This window comes from Mytilus trossulus, chromosome 4, assembly GCF_036588685.1.
Source record: "Mytilus trossulus isolate FHL-02 chromosome 4, PNRI_Mtr1.1.1.hap1, whole genome shotgun sequence".
NCBI classification, from domain to species: Eukaryota; Metazoa; Mollusca; class Bivalvia; order Mytilida; family Mytilidae; genus Mytilus; species Mytilus trossulus.
In genome coordinates, this window is record NC_086376.1 from 25030885 (window position 1) to 25052337 (window position 21453).

General features: G+C 32.2%; 1 protein-coding gene across 2 annotated transcripts in view; it reads left to right on the forward strand.

Annotated features, from left to right (window-relative positions):
- LOC134714936 (TWiK family of potassium channels protein 7-like) overlaps positions 1–21453 on the forward strand; it is a 39359-nt gene that overhangs the window by 2538 nt on the left and 15368 nt on the right. Inside the window, exon 2 of one of the 2 annotated variants that reach the window (XM_063576658.1) lies at positions 5494–5524. The exons of the other annotated variant lie outside the window; for it this stretch is intronic. The gene's annotated coding sequence lies outside the window, so the exon portion shown is untranslated. The remainder of the gene's footprint in view (positions 1–5493; positions 5525–21453) is intronic. 2 annotated transcript variants of the gene reach the window in all.

The following is a 21453-nucleotide window of genomic DNA, read 5'->3' on the forward strand; positions in this document are numbered from 1 at the left end:
ATAAAATGTCCCGATGGACAAAATAACACAAAGAATAATTCAGAGGCTTTTTATCAAACGAACTTCTACTATATCTCAATTTTTTAACACCTGTTAACTGATATGAATGGAAAATACATTTATTTCCTTTAAAATGATATGATATGTTCTTTTGTTTGAGTTGCAGGTAGAAAATCTGAAACGATCTTAAGATGTCCAATGAAATGTCCCCGTAACCGTAATTTGATGTTCGCGTTATAATAACGTTAAACTGTGTACGAATTTTCTTGCATATTTGGCATAACATAATTTCATGAAATGGTCTGATCTATATAAAAGAAAGTTCTCGTTTAATATGCATTAAAATACAGATCTGCATTAATTCATGCATATAAGATGTCGAAATATTTAACTCGGATATTTCCTAAAGACAAGGCCCCGGAGGTATAACAAAGAAATAACTTACCAATGACCACACTCACTCTTTATAAAAGCAAGATACATGTACATTGAAAAAGAAAATGCGATCAAAAATGAGATTTTCATAATTATCCTCCTACACAGACGTAGATAGTGTCTAGTTCCTAGCGTTGCTATCAAAAGATTCGAAGCTATACACATGAATGAAAATTCTTACCAAAATTTTATGAGAAAAAGTACACATTAATTGTGAACATTTCAGTAAAACGTGCAATATTTTTTTTGTCGCATCGACTCATTTACAAAAAGTTTTATCAGAGTCATACTTGTATGTCATAATTATTGCAGTATAGATAACGATCTTTTTTTTTTTTTATCTACTGTGAGTTGCTAGTCATCTACCTACATTTTTTGTAGCAATAAGTGTGTGAAAAATAAGGTTATTACATTGAGAAGTAGAGTGGCAGAATGAAGATTATTTTCTCGAATCTCCAACAAAATTGCCTGGTACATAGGCGTTTGATGAAACTAGTATATTGAAATTGAAGCTTTTCTTTTACCATAATTTGAGAAATAACGAAAGAGTGAGAGTGAGAGAATAGTTGTCCGACATATATGGATGGCACACAAACATGTAGCAGCTAGCTCCAAGGTATTTTACAGACACTCCCAACTCATTCTAGAAAAAAAAATCAATCAATCATTCTGCGGTGTAAAGTATACCTTTTTTTTTTTTATCTTCGAAGAACGCCACAAAACATAACTTGAATATTAATTTTTACATCGCGATGACCGTGAGGGCATTCCGATGTTTTGTTGCCATAGAGATTTGACTTTCGTTTTTGACTGGTAACCGATCGTATAAATACGCGGATATCATCGAGTGCAATATAACATTTCTTATCGCTTGTTATAAATTCAATACTTCAAGTATACTCATAAGAACAGAAATTGATTATACGAAAATATTATGTAATTAAAAATGTTTATATGCAATAAAATATATGCACGCGTACAGAATCAAAGTACTGAAGTACTGAACATCAGAGGACCTCAAGTTATGTTAAATTATTTATAAATGGTGTCTGATTACCAATACATGTAGCAATATAAAACAGTATATATACAGGTATAATCTCATTCCATCATTAATATTGGTCATTGTTGGTATATATTTATATTTAAGTTTAACAATGTACTCTGAAAGAGCTATCTTCTAACAGATACTTAGTATTATGGTTATTGAGAAACCACTGATTCAAAGGACAAGTTTTACTTATTGCCCGAAATGGCCTAAGATATAAAGTTTACCATAAAACTCCAAACATTTCACAATTTGGTTCGTAAATGGGTCTATTTCAAAAGTCTTAATGCTCAATAAATCAGTTCTTTTCATAAAAGTACATCTACCATCCAAAATGTTTTGAAAACAATAAATGCAAATTTGATATATATAATTCATCAATATAAACACTTTTTGGATGTTGGATGGCAGCCAAGGTTTATTATGCCAAAAACAATTTACAAGTTTTACCATAGTTATCTGTGATATAATTTTTACTATTATTCAATGGTTTTTTTTGTGTATGATTTTCGAAAAGAAAAATAAAGATGGCATTCCCTGAACGATGCCGCCTGATTTTTTTAAGTGACAAATGAACAACAGAGTCAGTGTGAGGCCAAGATTATGAAAAGATAAATAGCTGGCGATATGCTACCTAAATCTTTCACATAATAAAAGACAAATCAAGAAGCATTTGGATATTAACGTTAATTGAGGGAGCGAAATTACCAAATTGCAACAGACATTTATAAACGTGTAATTGGGGGAAACAGACAGAAACAAGAAACGAAATACATGTGTATTTACAATTTCACTTGCAAAGATATGAGACGTCTTCTGGCAGAGAGAACATTGGTTAATTTTAAGAAATAGAAGAAACTGATTGTTGAAGGCCGTACAGTGACCTATAGTTGTTAATTTTTGTGTCACTTTGATCTCTTGTGGAGATTGGCAATCATACAACATCTTCTTATTTAAATCATTTAACAAGACATCAAATTGTCATTTTGTGTTATTGTTGCAGACAATTCTTCGCAAAAATTAAAAATTGTTAATGTATCTAAACTTTTGTTTTAATTCAATGTAATTTTGCATTTGCACCGGCTTGAATAAAACCATATAAAGAAGCAACTTCAAACATCTCTTTACTTTAAGCGGCATTTGACATGAATAGAATATAATGTCAACGTTTGAAACTTTTCGTGGAAGAACGTTAGAATCGTTGTTTTATTAGGAACGTCGTGTAACGCTAAGTGGAACAAATACCGTGCGTAACGTCAGGCTTATTTTTACCTGATTAAAAGAAATATGTAATAAAAATATACCTTCATGTGCTATTTTTTTTTAGTAAAATGAGGTCGAAATTTTGTATATTTATTCAAAATTCAGATTTGTGACCGTAATTTCTTTTTCGAAAGAAAGACATAACTTTTTTGTCATAAAAGATAAACACAAATTGTTTTTTGTTAAATAATCGGTAAATTCTGTATTTTATAAGTATTCTAAAATTTATGCATTTTTTATTCAGAAATAACTCATATTTATTAAATGTTCATGAATTGGGGAAAAACGTAATTTTTTGCTGGATGTTTATCAAAATTAAAAAAAGTCCTCTATTTACAGTTTTATAAAATTTGAATCACCATAATCTCCCTGCAAAATGAAACAGATTGCCGTTTTGAAAAATGGGTGTCCATGAACTCGTTTTCAAATTAAATCAGTTTGAATGATAAAAATCAGACGAAAAAGGCTATGTCACATTTAATTTGACGTCGCGAAAATAACATTTTACGTTAGCAACGTCATTACCTTCCCTGTAACTGTATTTATAAGTTCGTGAGACGTTACGCGCGATGTTCGTACATGTAAGCGTAACATAACGTAGCGAATATTTCGTAACGTTCAAACCAAAACTTCGACTGAAACGTTGGTTTTAAGCATGTGCGACATTCTTGTAAGACTCCGCAAAATCGATGGTGCGTTTTAACTACTTATCGAAAATTGATGTACTTAGATTTTTGAAAAATTAAGAAAAATAACATTTTTAAAAATAATAAAATTCGACCATTATAAGATCTCAGATGAGCAAACAATTGACGTAAATTTGAGTTGAGATCGTTTTAACGTCAAAAAATGGCGGTACGACAACCTTGTAAGCCTTTGAAAAATCGCTCATAAATTACCATATATCATTTTTCAGGATATTTGTCTTTAAATTCATAAAATTAAGCAAAATAACATTGATGTAGTAAAAACAAATCCTAACCTTTTTCCTTTTAGATAAATGTTTTTGATTCTCAAATCTGGAATACCAATTTTTTTTCTCCCGCGGGACAGATTAGTATGGAACACTTTATTTTTTCCATGACGTCATCAAAACGTCATTGAAAATGCATAAATAATAAAGAAACATTTTTGTTAAATAATGGAAAAAACCGTTTTTCAAAATATTAAATAGTTTAGACGAAAATCACATTTTAGTGGTTACAATAACTGAAATTTGTTACGCGGGACAGCCTAAAAATAGCCGTTTTTCAAAACTGAAGCTTGTCGCATGCAGCATACAACATAGTTTCAACAAATATTTTTCTTTTTTATTTAAAAAGAAACATTTTTGTTCAAATTGCGTACAATAGCAATGAATATGATATCACAAAATACAATATTTGGACTTGCATCATGTCAACTACACCGATTTTCCAATGTGGTACGAACATCGCGCGTAACGTCTGAAAATTTGCATACTTGCTATTTTTTACCTGATTAAATTAAATATGTTATTAAAAATATACCTTCATGTGCTACTTTTTGAGTAAAATGAGGTCGAAATTTTGTATATTTGCTCAAAATTCAGATTTGTGGTTGTAATTTCTTTTTCGAAAGAAAGACATAACTTTTTTGTTATAAAAGATAAACACAAATGGTTTTTTTGTTAAATAATCGGTAATTTCTGTATTTCATACATATGCATTTTTTTATTCAGAAATAACTCATATTTATCAAATGTTTATGAATTGAGTAAATTACGTCATTTTTTGCTGCATGTTTATCAGAATTAAAAAAAAAATCCTCTATTTAGAGTTTTATAAAATTTGGGTCACATAATCTCCCTGCAAAATAAAACAAATTGCTCTTTTGAAAAATAGGAGTCCATGAACTCGTTTTCAAATTAAATCAGTTCGAATGATAAAAATCAGTCGAAAAATGCATCTTTTCCCGATATGTCACAGTTTGACGTCGCGAAAATTACATTTTACGTTAGCAACGTCATTACCTCCCCTGTAACTGTATCGTATGCCCTTAAGGCCAAGTTACAGTAAATGGGCTATGTCACAGATTTCAGTAAAATTTGGCATACAACTCTGGCTCGATGAACTTCAACTGAAAATCGAAAAAATATTGCATTTATCTCAATTATCATTTGAAATATTAATGATTGAATTCTTACAAAATGGGTGAACATTTGTATAGAAAGCACAAAAAATCGGCGAAAACCCTTCTAAAATCTGTCTTAAAATCGCAAAATCTCTAATTCTACTCCATAGATTTTTCTTAAAAAACTATATGTTGATGATACATAAATTTCCGTTATAATGATGCAAAATAAAGATAGGGTCACCGACTTCGTTCTTACGGTATACATCATCCAAAGTTGCGTTCTTTGTGAAAAAATCCTACAAAACGTCGAAATAATCGTAACGTTATCGCGTTGCAGGCCGAAAAACGTTGATTTTTTACGTTTTTCACTACCAACAAGGTAACAAATTGATTATTAGACAAAAAACGAAGTCGGTGACCCTATGATTATTTTATATCATTAAAACAGAAATGTATGTGTCAATAATATATAGTTTTTTAAGAAAAAATCTATGGAGTAGAATTAAAGATTTGGCGATTTTAAGACAAATTTTAGAAGGTTTTTCGCCGATTTTTTGTGCTTTCTATACAAATGTTCACCCATTTTGTAAGAATTCAATCAGTAATATTTCAAATGATAATTGAGATAAATGCAATATTTTTTCGATTTTCAGTTGAAGTTCATCGAGCCAGAGTTGGTCTTTTGTAAGTTTTTTTACCACTTTTATTAAATATCATTGTTTTGTCTTGTCAAGATTGACAGTCAAGTTCCAGTTTTCACAATAAGTATTTAACTTGTTAAGACAATTTTGTAAACCTTCTGAGGATTCTGATATTAATACTAAGTCATCAGCATATAAAAGACTAGACAATTTTATGTCATGTTATGTTACAGGATCACATGTGTTATCAAACATTGAGGTTAAATCTTAGGATGATCAACGATAATCTATAAGTATCAAACTGATTAAAATTCAATAATTGTAAATACTATCGTCATGTGTATCCTAGATAAAGTAATTTTTATATAACTTTTACAGTCCGGTGGTGCTGTATTTTGTTGGTTAGTCGAACATGACGCATTCTTAAGAACTATTTCGTCTTTAAAGGTTTATTGTTTAATTTATTCATGAAGTTATCAATGTATGCATGTATATGCGCACGCAATCCCACTTTTTAACCCAATTACAATTGATATGCAGAGCAACATTCAGGGGTTTACGCAATGAATAAAAGAATAAAGAAAAACAATTTTCAACATAACAAGCTAAACACCGGCAAGCTTTTTGAAAACAATCTATTACATGTAACATTATCAAGTTTTGAGTAGAGCCCGAAATCGATATCAATAGTAAATATCACATGTAGACTTACTAGTTTCCGGTTGTAATAAAAGCAGGATTGGATTTAAGCTGGTTCTCGGCTGACTACTATATTTGTTCATAGACGTTTGAGTGTAGCTTTATTCAAGCGGATTCCAGTTTTGACGGGTTCAAATAGAAAGATTGGGCTTAGTGAAAGTAGAGAAAATTGTACACCTTATTATCAGCATGACTCTATCAGAAATCAATATCTATATATATTTTTTCCCTGATTTAGAGTAATTTCTCGCAATTTGATTGGCTGATATTGTCCTAATAAATTTCAGTACAATTTTTTATTACGTCAATTGGAATTATCTCCCTTATTTATTACGTCTTGAAATTATCTCCTTTACACCGTTGACCTAAAAAAAGAAATTGCTTTATAGTCCTAATATTTTTAATTTTTAACAGTTTTAGATTAAATATCTAGAATATATTTGGTTGATATTGTCCTATTATTAAATTTTAATGTAATAAAATGTAATATAACAAAATCAGGATAAATTCGTTACACATTGTTCAATCGCCTTACCCGATATGAATGTTATTGACCCGATAAATTCTTGTTTATTTGATAGTTTATTATTAGAGAAAACTCAGCCGCAGAAGACTGCGTAACAGGAGCATATTTATATACACAATATTAATTACAACATACATGTAGTTCATAATACAAGCAGAATACATTTTTAAATTATACATCTTCAGAAATAAGTTTGTGTTTATTAGTTTTAAATTAGACAAGCATCTTTTCTACCTTTTGAATAAAAATTGACAGCATAGACAGCACATTACTATTACTATATTTAAGCATGCCAAGTACTTTTTTTTCATTTGGATATTTTAAATAATATGGAGGTATGAACTTCCCCCTTAAATCCTTAACTTCACAGTTGGTACATTTACATATATAGCGGTATACATCTCCAAGACCAGCTTTACAGAGTGGCCAAATCCTATCATTTCGTGGTACATTTCTCCATCTTCCTGTTTCCCATCATTTGTATTACATACCCTTAATTTACATATGTTTACTCTATGACCCCGTCTTAATTTTAACAGATATGTTTCCAAGCAAAACTCTTCTTTAAAGTGTAGATAAAACTCCTCCCTTGATGTATTGTTTATATATGAGAACCATTTTTTAATAAACTGGTCCTGGAGACGCTGCCTTACATTAATTTTAATATAATTATAATTAACTTGCCCCGGAAAATTATATAGTTCGCAAAAGCCACAATCATTAAACACAGATTTTACATAGTTAAACCACTTAAAATTACACTTTCATGCTCATGCATGTACCAAAGTAACGATAGTTTTTTATCATTTGTTGCTAGCTTGTGCCAAAAACATACCATTTTTAACTTGATCTGCAGTTCAAGTGGAAATCTTCCAAGTTCCCCATATACCATACAATTTGGCGTAGATGATCGCACACCCAAACTGCGCTTACAAAACTGTAAATGTAACTTTTCAGTATTTTTTTTCCCCAAACCCCCATATTTCCGAGGAATAGGTCAAAATAGGAACCACCAACGCATCAAATAATTTTAGCTGTAGATCAGTCGGAAGTGAGATATTTTGTATCTTCTTGTAAAGAGCATAAAGTGCTTTTTGAGCTTGGTCTACCAATTTTTTACGAGCTTGAAAGAAATTTCTGTTGTAATTAAACAGCAGACCAAGATAAACATATGAATCTTTAATTTCGATAATTTCATTACATAGTTTAAAAGTAACATTCTTATTATACTTTCTCTTTGAAAAAATTACAATCTTTGTTTTTGTAACATTAACAGTGAGTATTAGGACAATTGCACACTGTGTAACTAATAATATACCACTAAAATAACCAGGTTAAATTTGTTAGCATGCATGACGTAGAAATGACGAACAAATGAATTAAACTTAAGATTTATATAAAATAGGATAATGGCGTTGATAAAAAAACCCATTACAAACCATTTTGTTTTCACCAAAAGTTAATATAAGTAACACTTAATCATTTCCGGAGACATTCCGATTGCGAAACCGATACCAATAGTACATACTACCTGTTACCTAAAATGTATGTTCTTCCTCTGTAAAGCGCACGACGACCGATCGGTGTATTCGAGATTTGCTAAAGTCAGATCAAATCACACATGAAGTTCGTCACTATATAAGGATTGCCACTACTAAATTCAAGCATTGTCCAAAAAATGTCTACAAGTAGTTTCCGCTTGTAGAAAGAAGCCCTGGACATATTCCAACTGAAAGATTTAGGAAGCACAGAAAATTGTACACCATATAATTAGTGTGACTTTATTCATTGAAATGAGAATACGAATAATAAAATTACAATAAAATAAAAAAAGATAAAAAAAAAAATAAGGAGTCGGTACTTCAATTCAGTCATGAACCCGCGATGTCGCTGGTGTGTTATAGAAATTACTGAAATCTCGGCAAAAAATAAGGCTTAGGTACTTCAATTCAGTTATGCACAGTCCACATACGGTAAAGTATAAAGCCTTAAATGGCAACACTTAAAAAACATGTAAAATGATTATACGGTGACCGACAAATATACGGCATTCAAAGTGGTGTTCTAGGAGAGAGAAAAAAGTACCTCAAAACCCAATTGGCCATCAGACACAACTTTTTGGCGACCATAATTATGATTACAAAACATATCATTGAAACGAAAATTTATGCATTAACAACATATGTTTTTTTTAAGAAAGTTCTCTTGATTTAAAATGGGAACTTTTATGATTTTAAGACAAATGTAAGAAAAAATTTATAGGTGATTGTATTTGCTTTGTATATAAAAATGCTCACCTCTTTTGAAAGAATCCGATCAGTATTATTTCATAAAACTAAAGAGTTGCCAGTATTATATAAATGAGCTGTTTGAGTTCCAATGAGACATCTCGCCATCCAATTCATGATGTATAAATAGTTAACAGCTGTTTGAGTTCCAATGAGACAACTCTCCATCCAATTCATGATGTATTTTAAGACAGACAGCTAGATACCATAAACATACTACGTATACATAAGCCAGAGTCTGAGCTTGATTTGCTATATGATATAAAAACTAAACTGACGAAAAAAGGTCATTTATTCAAAATCATAAAATGCAAAAAATACATTTTGCAAATAAAACATTTGACATAAAGGTTCATATTCAATATGAAATAATAATACATAATTACTACGAAATTACATCAACTAATATCATGTCAATTGAATAAATGACAAAGAATAGCAAAGGTGGGGAGAAAAACCTGCCCCACAAATAAACATATATACATATCTACTCAAAAGATATAAAGGGCGGTATGTGGGTGGGAATTTTGAACAAATTGTTTGATAAAAATCACAAGTTAACACATCAAATGCTGATGATAAAAGGAAGTGACCACAATGCACTTACACGTGAACTCGTGCTGACCCGCAATGCCATTGACCAATAAGAAAGATGATATCCGGTCATGCATTGTTCATAAAAGAAATTTCTCTGCACGTGAAAACAAGTTATCTAATTTCAACAATTTATCGTTTAATTAAGTAGGACACTCTGACCCTTTGACCAGACTAGAGACATTATACATTTACAGTAATAATAGCTCACTCTTTTATTTAAGTCGGTTAGTAATAACCAATTAAACAGAATTATCTTCTCTGCTGTCTTAAATTATTTTATTCCGCTTAATTTTCAATTAGCAAATAAAACTGGTTATAGTTAACAGCTGTTTGAGTTCCAATGAGACAACTCTCCATCCAATTCATGATGTATAAATAGTTAACAGCTGTTTGAGTTCCAATGAGACAACTCTCCATCCAATTCATGATGTATAAATAGTTAACAGCTGTTTGAGTTCCAATGAGACAACTCGCCATCCAATCCATGATGTATAAATAGTTAACAGCTGTTTGAGTTCCAATGAGACAACTCTCCATCCAATTCATGATGTATAAATAGTTAACAGTTATATGTCAAAGGCAGGCACTTGTCTCAGAAAAAAAATGCCTATATACCTTAATGTTATATAAAGGAATACTAGGGGGGATCTGAGACGAGTGCCTGTGCTCTTACCAGCTAAATTTCTTACCAGCACGAACAGCGTTATGACGTTATGTGAAAAATAATTTGGCGATTTTTTTTATTTCCGTTGATTTTATATTTGCTCCTTAATGCATAAAACAATTTTAGATGTGAGTAAATTCTGACCATACATATCGGCAGGTCAGTACAAATGATCGCCAGAAAAGTATACTTATTTTTTCTACACACCTCAATTTGAATGTCTTTGCAAAGATATGTCTGCAATAATTATAGATGGGTAACCTAAGGAAGCTGTATTTGGCAAAACTTTTAAGAAATTTTGGTCCTCAATGATCTTCAACTTCGAACATTATTTGGCCTTTTAACTTCAATGGATTCGAGCATCACTGATGTATTAGTATTTAACCTGATAGTTTGACTATTGTATGACATAAATTTGCTCTTATATACTCATTCAAATTTTTTCAAAATCTTTGCATTTCAATTAAAATATTAATTATTTTCTTGTTTAAATATATATATATATATTTATACAAAACCATTCTTAACTTGTGTATAATTGCATTTCTAGTACCCCTTTATTCCTATGCACACTAAAAGTCTTATTAAAATTAAACCACAACCGAATTAAATAACAGACAGACAGACATGTAATATATTCAAATTTAATGAATAATTCAAATCAAAATGTTTGCATTATATCTCAAATGTTTGCGTTATTTCGCAAATGTTTGCGTTATATCACAAAGGTTTGCATTATTTCGCAAAATAAATGTTTGCGTAATATGGCAAAGGTGTGCGTTACATCGGAAAGGTATTCGTTATTTCGCAAAGGTTTGCATTATACCGCAAACATAGGAAGAAATATGAAAAAAATAAGCTTCCGAACATAATTGTATGTTTATGTTAAATTTGAAATGGAAATTGGGAATGTGTCAAAAAGACAACAACCCGACCAAAGAGCAGACAACAGCCGAATGCTACCATTGGGTCTTTGTACATATATTAATCGGGCGTTACAATATTTGACGTCTTTGCATTTGTTAGATATATCATACACGTGTTTAATCAAATCAGAATACCTGATTATATTTATTTTATAACCAAAGACAAATACATGCTGTCCATATCCATCTAGATAGCAACATTCAAATCTTTTATCGCAAAAAAATGTTCACGCATCATTTTTTTTCACTCGCTTCTTGTTGTTCTTATATATAAAATAACTTTAATAGGTTTTCGTTTTTAAATGATTTGTATAATATTAGTATTCATGAAACTCAAATATTCACAATATGATCGAAATTATGTTTTATATAAAACCTCCGTAATGCCCGCGTCACACTGTCCCGATTTTTATATACGATGGACACACGAATGCGAAAATTGTAAGTTCGTACGAAGTAGTTCCCGATCTCGTTAAAATACCAAAAAGTGACCGAAGCAAGTACGATGAATAACGAAGTCTGTACGATGATGCCGAAATTATATACGATACCAAAAGATGGACATACGAAGGTTAACCGAAGACGGGTATTTAAGCTTCATATCTCAGCCGAAGCCTACACGATGGATTACGAAGGCTACACGATGGATTACGATGATAACGCGATGGCCATACGATGTCTAAAAGACGTCGTGTATGTAGCTTACGATGCATTTACATTAAATGCCGAAGTCATCACGCGTTTTAAATTGTTTGATCAATATTGAATATATATTATATTGTATTTCATTTCTGGTTTCATCATAAGACGGAAGACCGTGGGCTTGAAGGGTAAAACTTAACTCTGAGTCTGCATATAATGCCACCAAAATCAGGTACATAAAATTGGTATGGACACTCTAGAACCAAAATGCTAAAAACGTGGTATGGTGTTACTCGTTGAGAATTATATATTAAGCACTATTAACTTTAAAGTTCAAAGGTCGAGGTCACAGTGGCAGTTGTAATACAAGGTTATATCACCCTTGTGGACACTCTAAAACAAATATGCTTCAAGAGATTTTAACCTCATTTGATATATTTTCCCTCCTTGTAATGATTTGACATTTTTTACGTTCAAGGCCAAAGGTCAAGGTCATGCAGATATGCTTGTTTTTTCTCCTTGAAATAGCATAATACACGGGAAATTGGTTGCTCATTTTTTTACCTGCAGGTTCTAAAGACAATATTATAGGTATTTCCAGTTACTGAATGTTTTGGTTGATTTCTAAAAAAAACAGTTTATGTATCAAATATGCATATTCCATTTACCATTTTCTGCATGTGTCATATACAAATATAGTGTCCATATTTGTCCCCAATATGTTACATACAAGGGGATGCCACGCTCGGCATTGTCTTGTTTGAACTGTAAAATGTGTGCACTAGTCTGAATAATCACCCATAAATATTCCCATGTTTACTGATCTATCTTAAAGGTAAGGTAATGTGTTCGTTGATGCCTTTTTTTTTAAAAGAGCTCTTTCCAGGAGAATATCATAATAATATAAACAAAAGGAAGGAAGTGGAGAAGCAACAAATGCGGCAAAATATGGCATAGAGAAAACAAAATGGTTATGGAGTAAACATTCGTGTGACAACAACTCAGACGATACATAAAAAATCAGAATAATGAAGAAAAAGTTCGTTTCCCTATATACGTGTACCTGCAGTGTTGGTGTACGAGGCGCGTTTATGATTTTCATTATGTTACTTGATATGAAAAATTTACAAAAAATAATATTTTACTTGTAAAAGTAAATCCTGAGCCTGTAATAACTGATTTTCTTGTTCCATTTGAATTAATAGAAACAACTATGTCGCCTTTCTTGTTCTCATATAATCATATGATATAAGCTCCATGTTTTGTGAACGTCTTTCTTTACTGTCGTAAAAGACTGACCAGTGCATATCGCGCATGGCACTTTAAATGTATTTTAACTTACATTAAGATGGATTTATTGCCGTCAATGTTTCATCTTGTCGCCTTCGTACTTTTATTCGATGGCAACACGACGGGATTACGAGGTATTCACGAAGTCGTGTTGCTATCTTAAGACCTTCGGGTAGCTTCGTGATTCATTCGTGTAGACATCGTAAAGTCAAAATTGCCCGATGGAAACGATGGAAACACGAATGCAATACGATGTGCAAAGATGCATTCCCGGGGACCATACGATGGTGAGGATGGTGATACGAACTTAATACGAACTCTCAACATCGGACGAACCTTCGGGGATTTTTTAACATGTTAAAAAATTCAGAACCCTTCCCGAAGTTGTCTCCGAAGGCTAGAAAAAGTAGCCGATGGTTCTACGATTGTTAAAGATGGCACTACGAATAGCCCGATCTGGGTACGATCATTCCCGATTTTGAAAATTTCCATAATCGTGTTACAATCGGCGTAAAAATCGGGACAGTGTGACGCGGGCATAAAGAAACAACATCAACTGTATATAACGTGTTGATTAAACTGGCAAGTTGAAAAACAGCTTTCAATGATATTTTGTTATTGCATGTAATATGTTGTAAATATCATTTCATTTGAACATGCTTAGTATGCATTGTAGGAGATATAAGAAACAATATTACTTCATCAACAGTTACTGTCAATTCTGAAATGAACATTTACGAGGATTCCGTATGATTATAAATATATGGATTTTATTTCGCACGAGACGTGTATAACTGAAATACCTATCATCATGAAAACGCAAAGTCTTGTCTGTTCTTTACTTGTCTGATCAAGATTTTTGTCAAATCATGAAGTTTATATGTTAGCTTTCAAAATTTTCTTCTTTTTTTTCTGGAAGAATCATCTTGGAAATTGTATAAAAGAAATTTTTGCTATTTCCTACAAACTTTCATACTGCAAAAGTGTCTTAACAACTTCTCCAACCTATATACAAGTATTATAATGACAAAAAGAACAAATAAGCCACAGAGTCCTTGCTGAAATGTAATTTTGGAAATAGCTATACATTTAAGAAATAATTCATGGAAGCCATAGATTTGTTGGAAATTTACACATGGCCTGGGCCGATATACTCGAACTTTATCCTGAGCGTTATTTGACAGCAAGTTGGGTTGATAATTTAACATAACGGGGTATAAAGGGTTGCGTAAAATATCGATATCGAAAAAAAGTCTCTCCGTTTAAGTAGTATATTCTGTATTTTGTAACTCAAGGGGTACAATCAAAATCACGTGATGGATATACACACACCGGAAGTAACAGTCGAGCAGACCGCTTGAAAGGTAAGTAGTCGTCTTTACTTGTTAACATCAATAAAATTTTATAAATAAGGTAGTGCACCGAATGTCGGATACTATCTAGTTTTGAAATACACATTTATCCTTGCTGGAAATCGTGCAGTTAATGCTAACACTTCGACACAAAAATTCTTCGAAAATTTGGAACTGTGTCAAAGTGTTTGCAATAACTGCACGCTTTCTAGCAAAAACAATTGTGTATTTTAAAACTACATACTATCCGAAATTCGGTGTGCCTACTTATTAATCAAAATTTAATTGATAAAAACAAGAAAATGCAACTACTAACCTTTCAAGCGGCGAGTTCGACTGTATCTTCCGGTGTATGTATATCCATCACGTGATTTTGATTGTACCCCTTGAACTACATTCCAGCAGCGATTCGGGTTTTCTTTATGTTTTCATTGATAGAGACACTGATAAGACAGATTAAATATTATCAAAGGATACCAGGCTTATAATTGAGAATGTCAGATACGTGTTTCTTCTACATAAATCTCAACGGGACAAGACAGATTGAATCTTATCAAAGGATACCAGGCTTATAATTGAGATGTCAGATACGCGTTTCTTCTGCATAAACATCAACGGTACAAGACATATTAAATCTTATCAAAGGAAATCAGGCTTATAATTGAGAATGTCAGACACGCGTTTCTTCTGTATAAACCTCGGCGAGACAAGACAGATTAAATCTTATCAAGGGATACCAGGCTTATAATTTGGTTTTGATGTTATATTTGTTATTCTCGTGGGATTTTGTCTGATGCTTGGTCCATTTCTCTGTGTGTTACATTTTAGTGTTGTGTCGTTGTTCTTTTCTTATATTTAGTGTGTTTCCCTTAGTTTTAGTTTGTTATCCCGATTTTGTTTTTTGTTCATGGATTTATGAGTTTTGAACAGCGGTATACTACTGTTGCCTTTATTTATAATTGAGTATGTAAGATACGCGTTTCTTCTTCATAAACATCAACGGGACAAGACAGATTAAATCTTATTAAAGGGTACCAGGCTTATAATTGAGAATGTCAGATACGCGTTTCTTTTCATAAACCTCAACGGGACAAGACGGATTAAATCTTATCAAATGATACCAGGCTTATAATTGAGTATGTCAGATACGCGTTTCTTCTACATAAACCTCAACGGGACAAGACAGATTAAACCTTATCAAATGATACCAGGCTTATTATTGAGTATGTAAGATACGCGTTTCTTCTACATAAACCTCAACGGGACAAGACAGATTAGATCTTACCAAAGGATACCAGGCTTATAATTAAGTATGTCAGATACGCGTTTCTTCTACATAAAACTCAACGGGACAAGACAGGTTAAATCTTACCAAAGGATACCAGGCTTATAATTGAGTATGTCAGATACGCGTTTCTTCTACATATAACTTCAACGGGACAAGACATATTTAATCTTATCAAGGATACCAGGCTTATAATTGATTATTTCAGAGACACGTTTCTGGTATATTTAACATTGCCATAAAAACGCGAGGTTTGGCTAGCCACAAAACCAGGTTCGACCCACCATCTTTTTCTTAAAATGTCCTGTACCAAGTTAAGGAATTGGCAGTTGTTATCTAATAGTTCGTTTCTATGTGTGTCGATTGTCGTTTATTTTTTGTTGCACTTTAGCGTTGCTGTTTTTTTTGTGTTATCCTCTCATAATTGATGTGTTTCCCTGGGTTTTCATTTGTATTCTCTCAATCGATTTATGACTTTTGTACAGCGGTATACTTTTGTTGCTTTTATTCTTCTACATAAACCTCATCGGGTCAAGAAATGGCATATCTTATCAATCGATACCAAGATTTAATATTGGGTATGTCAGATATGCACTTTTTTGTTACAGTCAAATTGAGTTAAAATAATTTGCATCATTTCAATGGTAGGGTTTGATTGTTGAATTTTAAAATACCAAAAGATAATTTCTGCCCTACTTTTAATTTTGGCCTAATTACTAGTTTAAATTTCAATAATAAGCTTTTCCCACATGTTTTTCTTCTTTCAATATATGTACAACTGATTGGACCACTAAAATGGTAAACTTTATATAAAAAAAAATATTAGTCAGAATACTCTGGAAGAATAACTGCATATTTAGACACTATACATATATTGTCTTTATACTGAAATCGATAAAAAAAAAAAAAAAAAAATATGTAACAAATATTATTAAAAAAAAAGTGTTTAGAATTTTCCCCATGGGATACCATTTTGGGGTATTTCCCTATGAGCGTAGTTAAGGCGGTAAAACATTGACATTAAGGAAATAGAAAGGGAAAATGAACTGGATTGATAACATTTAATAAACATGTTATATAAATTACCAATTTGAAGACATAACAAGTTTAAATTCATAAAAGTTTGACCATTGTCACTTCACGTTGTCATGGTTGTGACGTGACGTTGTTGATGAAATACAGTTGTTCCGGTAAGAAGGCGGGGCTTATAGGTTAGTTGAGGTCATTGATGTATAAAGCTTACGTTTATATGGGTTGAATTAGTGATGTGTGAAAATTTAAGGAAAGTTTAGTATAGTCGGATATAAACGGCCTCAACAAAAAAATATATGAAAATAATCCAAATTTTAATTGACAATATAAAAAAGAAAATGTGGTATGATTGCCAATGAAACAACTATCCACAAAAGACCAAAATGACACAAACATTAACAACTATAGGTTACCGTATGGCCTTCAACAATGAGCAAAGCCCATATCGCATAGTCAGCAAAGAAAGGCTCCGATAAGACAATGTAAAACAATTCAAACGAGAAAACTAACGGCATTATTTATGTAAAAAAATGAACGAAAAACAAATATGTAACACATAAACAAACGACAACAACTGAATTACAGGCTCCTGACTTGGGACAGGCACATACATAAATAATGTGGCGGGGTTAGATATGTTAGCGGGATCCCAACCCTCCCCCTAACCTGGGACAGTGGTATAACAGTACAACATAAGAACGAACTATAAAAAATCAGTTGAAAGGGACATCTTTACGCGCCGAACATTTAAACATTATTTAATTTGTAATAAGTGGCTCTCGGTTTTAAACTAAAGAATGTCGTTTTTGGGACGCAAATGAAATATAACCCTATGACGCATATGTAACATATGCAATGCGTCCATTTGAGCTTTTGATTTTGCTATGTGATAATATTAGAGATGTTCCATTTTTTTCAGATAATTAGTGTTTGGTAGTTTTGTTATTTTACACCAAGTTAAATGAAACATGGAGTCGAATTGACAAAACGGATAAAAATATAGCCCAAACAAGTCCTTTATTAAACCAATTAAATAAATAGACCAACAAAGTCATAAATCAAACCAATTACTAGGGTTTAATATCGACTATTATTAATTATGCTGGACTGTTATTTCCGTATGAACAATACCACCAAAGAATACTTTACAAATGTCATTACAAAGGTCCCAAGTAAGGACAGGAGACTGTAATTCAGTGGTTACTGTTGGTCGCAGCCTATCATATTTCCTTTTCGGTAATTATCTTGTACATGAATCAGGCCATTATAATTTTACATCTGTGCATTTCATAGGCTTTTATAGCTTTTTACACGGTTTTGCTTATTGTAGATGACAAGAGAGTGATCCATAATTAATGTAATCGTCTTTATTTGGTCTATATCGGATAGTAATCTCATGAAATCATTTCATATCTTTCTTTTACACATTTACGTTTTCATTCCGGATTTTGGCGGGATTCAAGTTTTCTGGTCATTAGTTTTCCATGCGAATAGATAACAAAACCCAATCAAATATGAATATTTCCATCATATAACATCTATTGATACTAATGTTTCCTGTCGGACAAATAATGAACAATTATAACTCCATATTATAAATATGTGGAGAAAACATTTTTATAAATATTTTTTCAATGTATTTCAAACAATAAGGGGATAAACTCAATATCCAAGATCTGTCAAGTGCCAATTCACTGATTTTACTTTGTTTACGCTAGAAAAGCTAAAATTCGTAAAACATGCTTTAATGCAATACAGTATTAAAAATATTTTTCACCTGGAATGTTGCTTTCTACACCAAAAAGCAATCAATCTAAAATAGATTAACTTTCCATAGAGTTGTATTGATTTCAACATTTTCATATTGAATAATTAACTTGAATGCTTCAACTAAACAACTAGTCTTAATTCAATTATATTTCCATCCTACCTGTCATGTAGAGGAAACCTTTAATTGTATGTAATTTAAAACCATGGCTTTTTATGATGCGAAGAAAATTATCAACGTTTTACATCATTCAGTTATGTCAAAACGTCAAAGCCTTTGTAAAACGTAATGTACAGTTCTAATCCTAGTTCATTTACTGTTTTTAAACAAATCATAAGTTTTATTAGCTTATAAGTTAAAGGTTGTTGTTTCATGTTGTCCACGTAGACACGTACTTAGCAAATGCGGATCAAGGATTTGAAAAGAGTGGTTGTCAAGCCGACATTCAGACTACTACTTGTAAAAAGTCTATGCATTATCATATATAATGTCCAATAATGAGAATCCTAAGCTATAATGAACCAACTTTTGCTAAGTGTAATTGAAATGAGTATAAAAGCGAGAAAAAAACTAGATGTAAACATCATCATGATCATGATTGGCATTTTTTTCCTTATTACAAGTGAATAAACTCATCATAGATACCAGGATTAAATTTTGTATTTACGTGTTTTATAGCCTACAAATCGATTATAAGCATTACAATGGTAATAGTTTTCAAAAGTAGCAGAGGCTTATAATTTAATACGCAGACGCGCATTTCGTCTTCACAGTGAAGCTCAGTTCAAAATAGTTTTAAACCAAAAAGGACAAAGTCGTCATTTACGTAAAAAGCTGACCAAACATTTAAACAGATTTATTCACAAGGCATTAATTTACGATACTGTTATCAATTCATTCAATATGGCATGTTTTGGAATTCATATGGATTCACTCGTATGGTCTTTTCATCGAAAACACATTTATTGTAAAACGATTGACGGCATGATACGAGTTATGTTCTCGTTTAATGTATGATTGCATGATACTATACCCCTAAAGGGAGGTGTTGTGGATGATTTTTGTGAATTGTGGTACTCAATGGTCAACTTTATACTTGTTTGGCTTTATAACGATTTTGATCTTATCTTCACTGATACGTCTTTGTAGACGAAACGCGCGTCTAGCGTACCAAATTATAAGCCTGGTACCTTTGATAACTATATACACCACGGGGTAGATGCCGCTACTGGTGGACGTGTCGTCCCCGAGGGTTTCACCAGCCCACTAGTCAGAACTTCGGTGTTTTATTTGGCACAACTTATTGGAATTTTGGTCCGCAATGCTCTTCAACTTTATACTCGTTTGGCTTTCTGGCTGTTATGATTTGAGCGTCACCGATGAGGCTTATGTAAACGAAACACGCGTCTGGCGTGTCAAATTATTAGCCTGGTATCTTTGATAACAATTTACACCAATGGGTTGATGCCACTACTGGTGGACGTTCGTCTCCGAGGGAAACACCAGCCAGGTAGTCAGCACTTCGATGTTGACATAGTTGTTGAATAGTTACTAAAGCCTCGTACCCTTGGTAAACATTCATATAATGAAGAAATACTCTTCCAATCTCGTTATTTAAAATCTGGAGCAGGCATTTCACTTATTATTATAGTCTTTTGTTGATTCATGTTTTTAAAGCTTTAGTTTGAATGTTTCTCCACTTATCAGTAGTCAGCACTTCGGTGGTGACATGAATATCCAGTAATTATGACGTCATTTTTATGAATTAACTGTCTGCAAAAGTATAAATCATTTGAAATTCTAAGTGTTTTCCTATCCCAGGCATAGATGACCTTAAACGTATTTGGCACAACTGATTGGAATTATGGTCTTTTATAACTGTTTGTTTCTTCCTCAGGATGATTTGTTCGATTTACATTTAAAAATGAGTTGTTTCCCTGTTTGTATTTGGTATGAATGGTATATTGGTGTAACTCGTGGATAACCTAGAGCTCTGTTGACTTTTCTAATGTGTTTTCTCCTTAATCAACGTGTTTGGTAGGTTAACCTCTTAACCATTCATGCTATAGATCTGGGGTATTTCGTTTGATATTCACGACCTCTTAACTATTCATGCTATAGATCTGGGGTATTTCGTTTGATATTCATGCTATAGATCTGGGGTATTTCGTTTGATATTCATGCTATAGATCTGGGGTATTTCGTTTGATATTCATGCTATAGATCTGGGGTATTTCGTTTGATATTCATGACCTCTTAACTATTCATGCTATAGATCTGGGGTATTTCGTTTGATATTCATGCTATAGATCTGGGGTATTTCGTTTGATATTCATGCTATAGATCTGGGGTATTTCGTTTGATATTCATGCTATAGATCTGGGGTATTTCGTTTGATATTCATGACCTCTTAACTATTCATGCTATAGATCTGGGGTATTTCGTTTGATATTCATGACCTCTTAACTATTCATGCTATAGATCTGGGGTATTTCGTTTGATATTCACGACCTCTTAACTATTCATACTATAGATCTGGGGTATTTCGTTTGATATTCATGACCTCTTAACTATTCATACTATAGATCTGGGGTATTTCGTTTGATATTCATGACCTCTTAACTATTCATGCTATAGATCTGGGGTATTTCGTTTGATATTCATGACCTCTTAACTATTCATACTATAGATCTGGGGTATTTCGTTTGATATTCATGACCTCTTAACTATTCATACTATAGATCTGGGGTATTTCGTTTGATATTCATAACCTCTTAACTATTCATACTATAGATCTGGGGTATTTCGTTTGAAATTCATGACCTCTTAACTATTCATGCTATAGATCTGGGGTATTTCGTTTGATATTCATGACCTCTTAACTATTCATGCTATAGATCTGG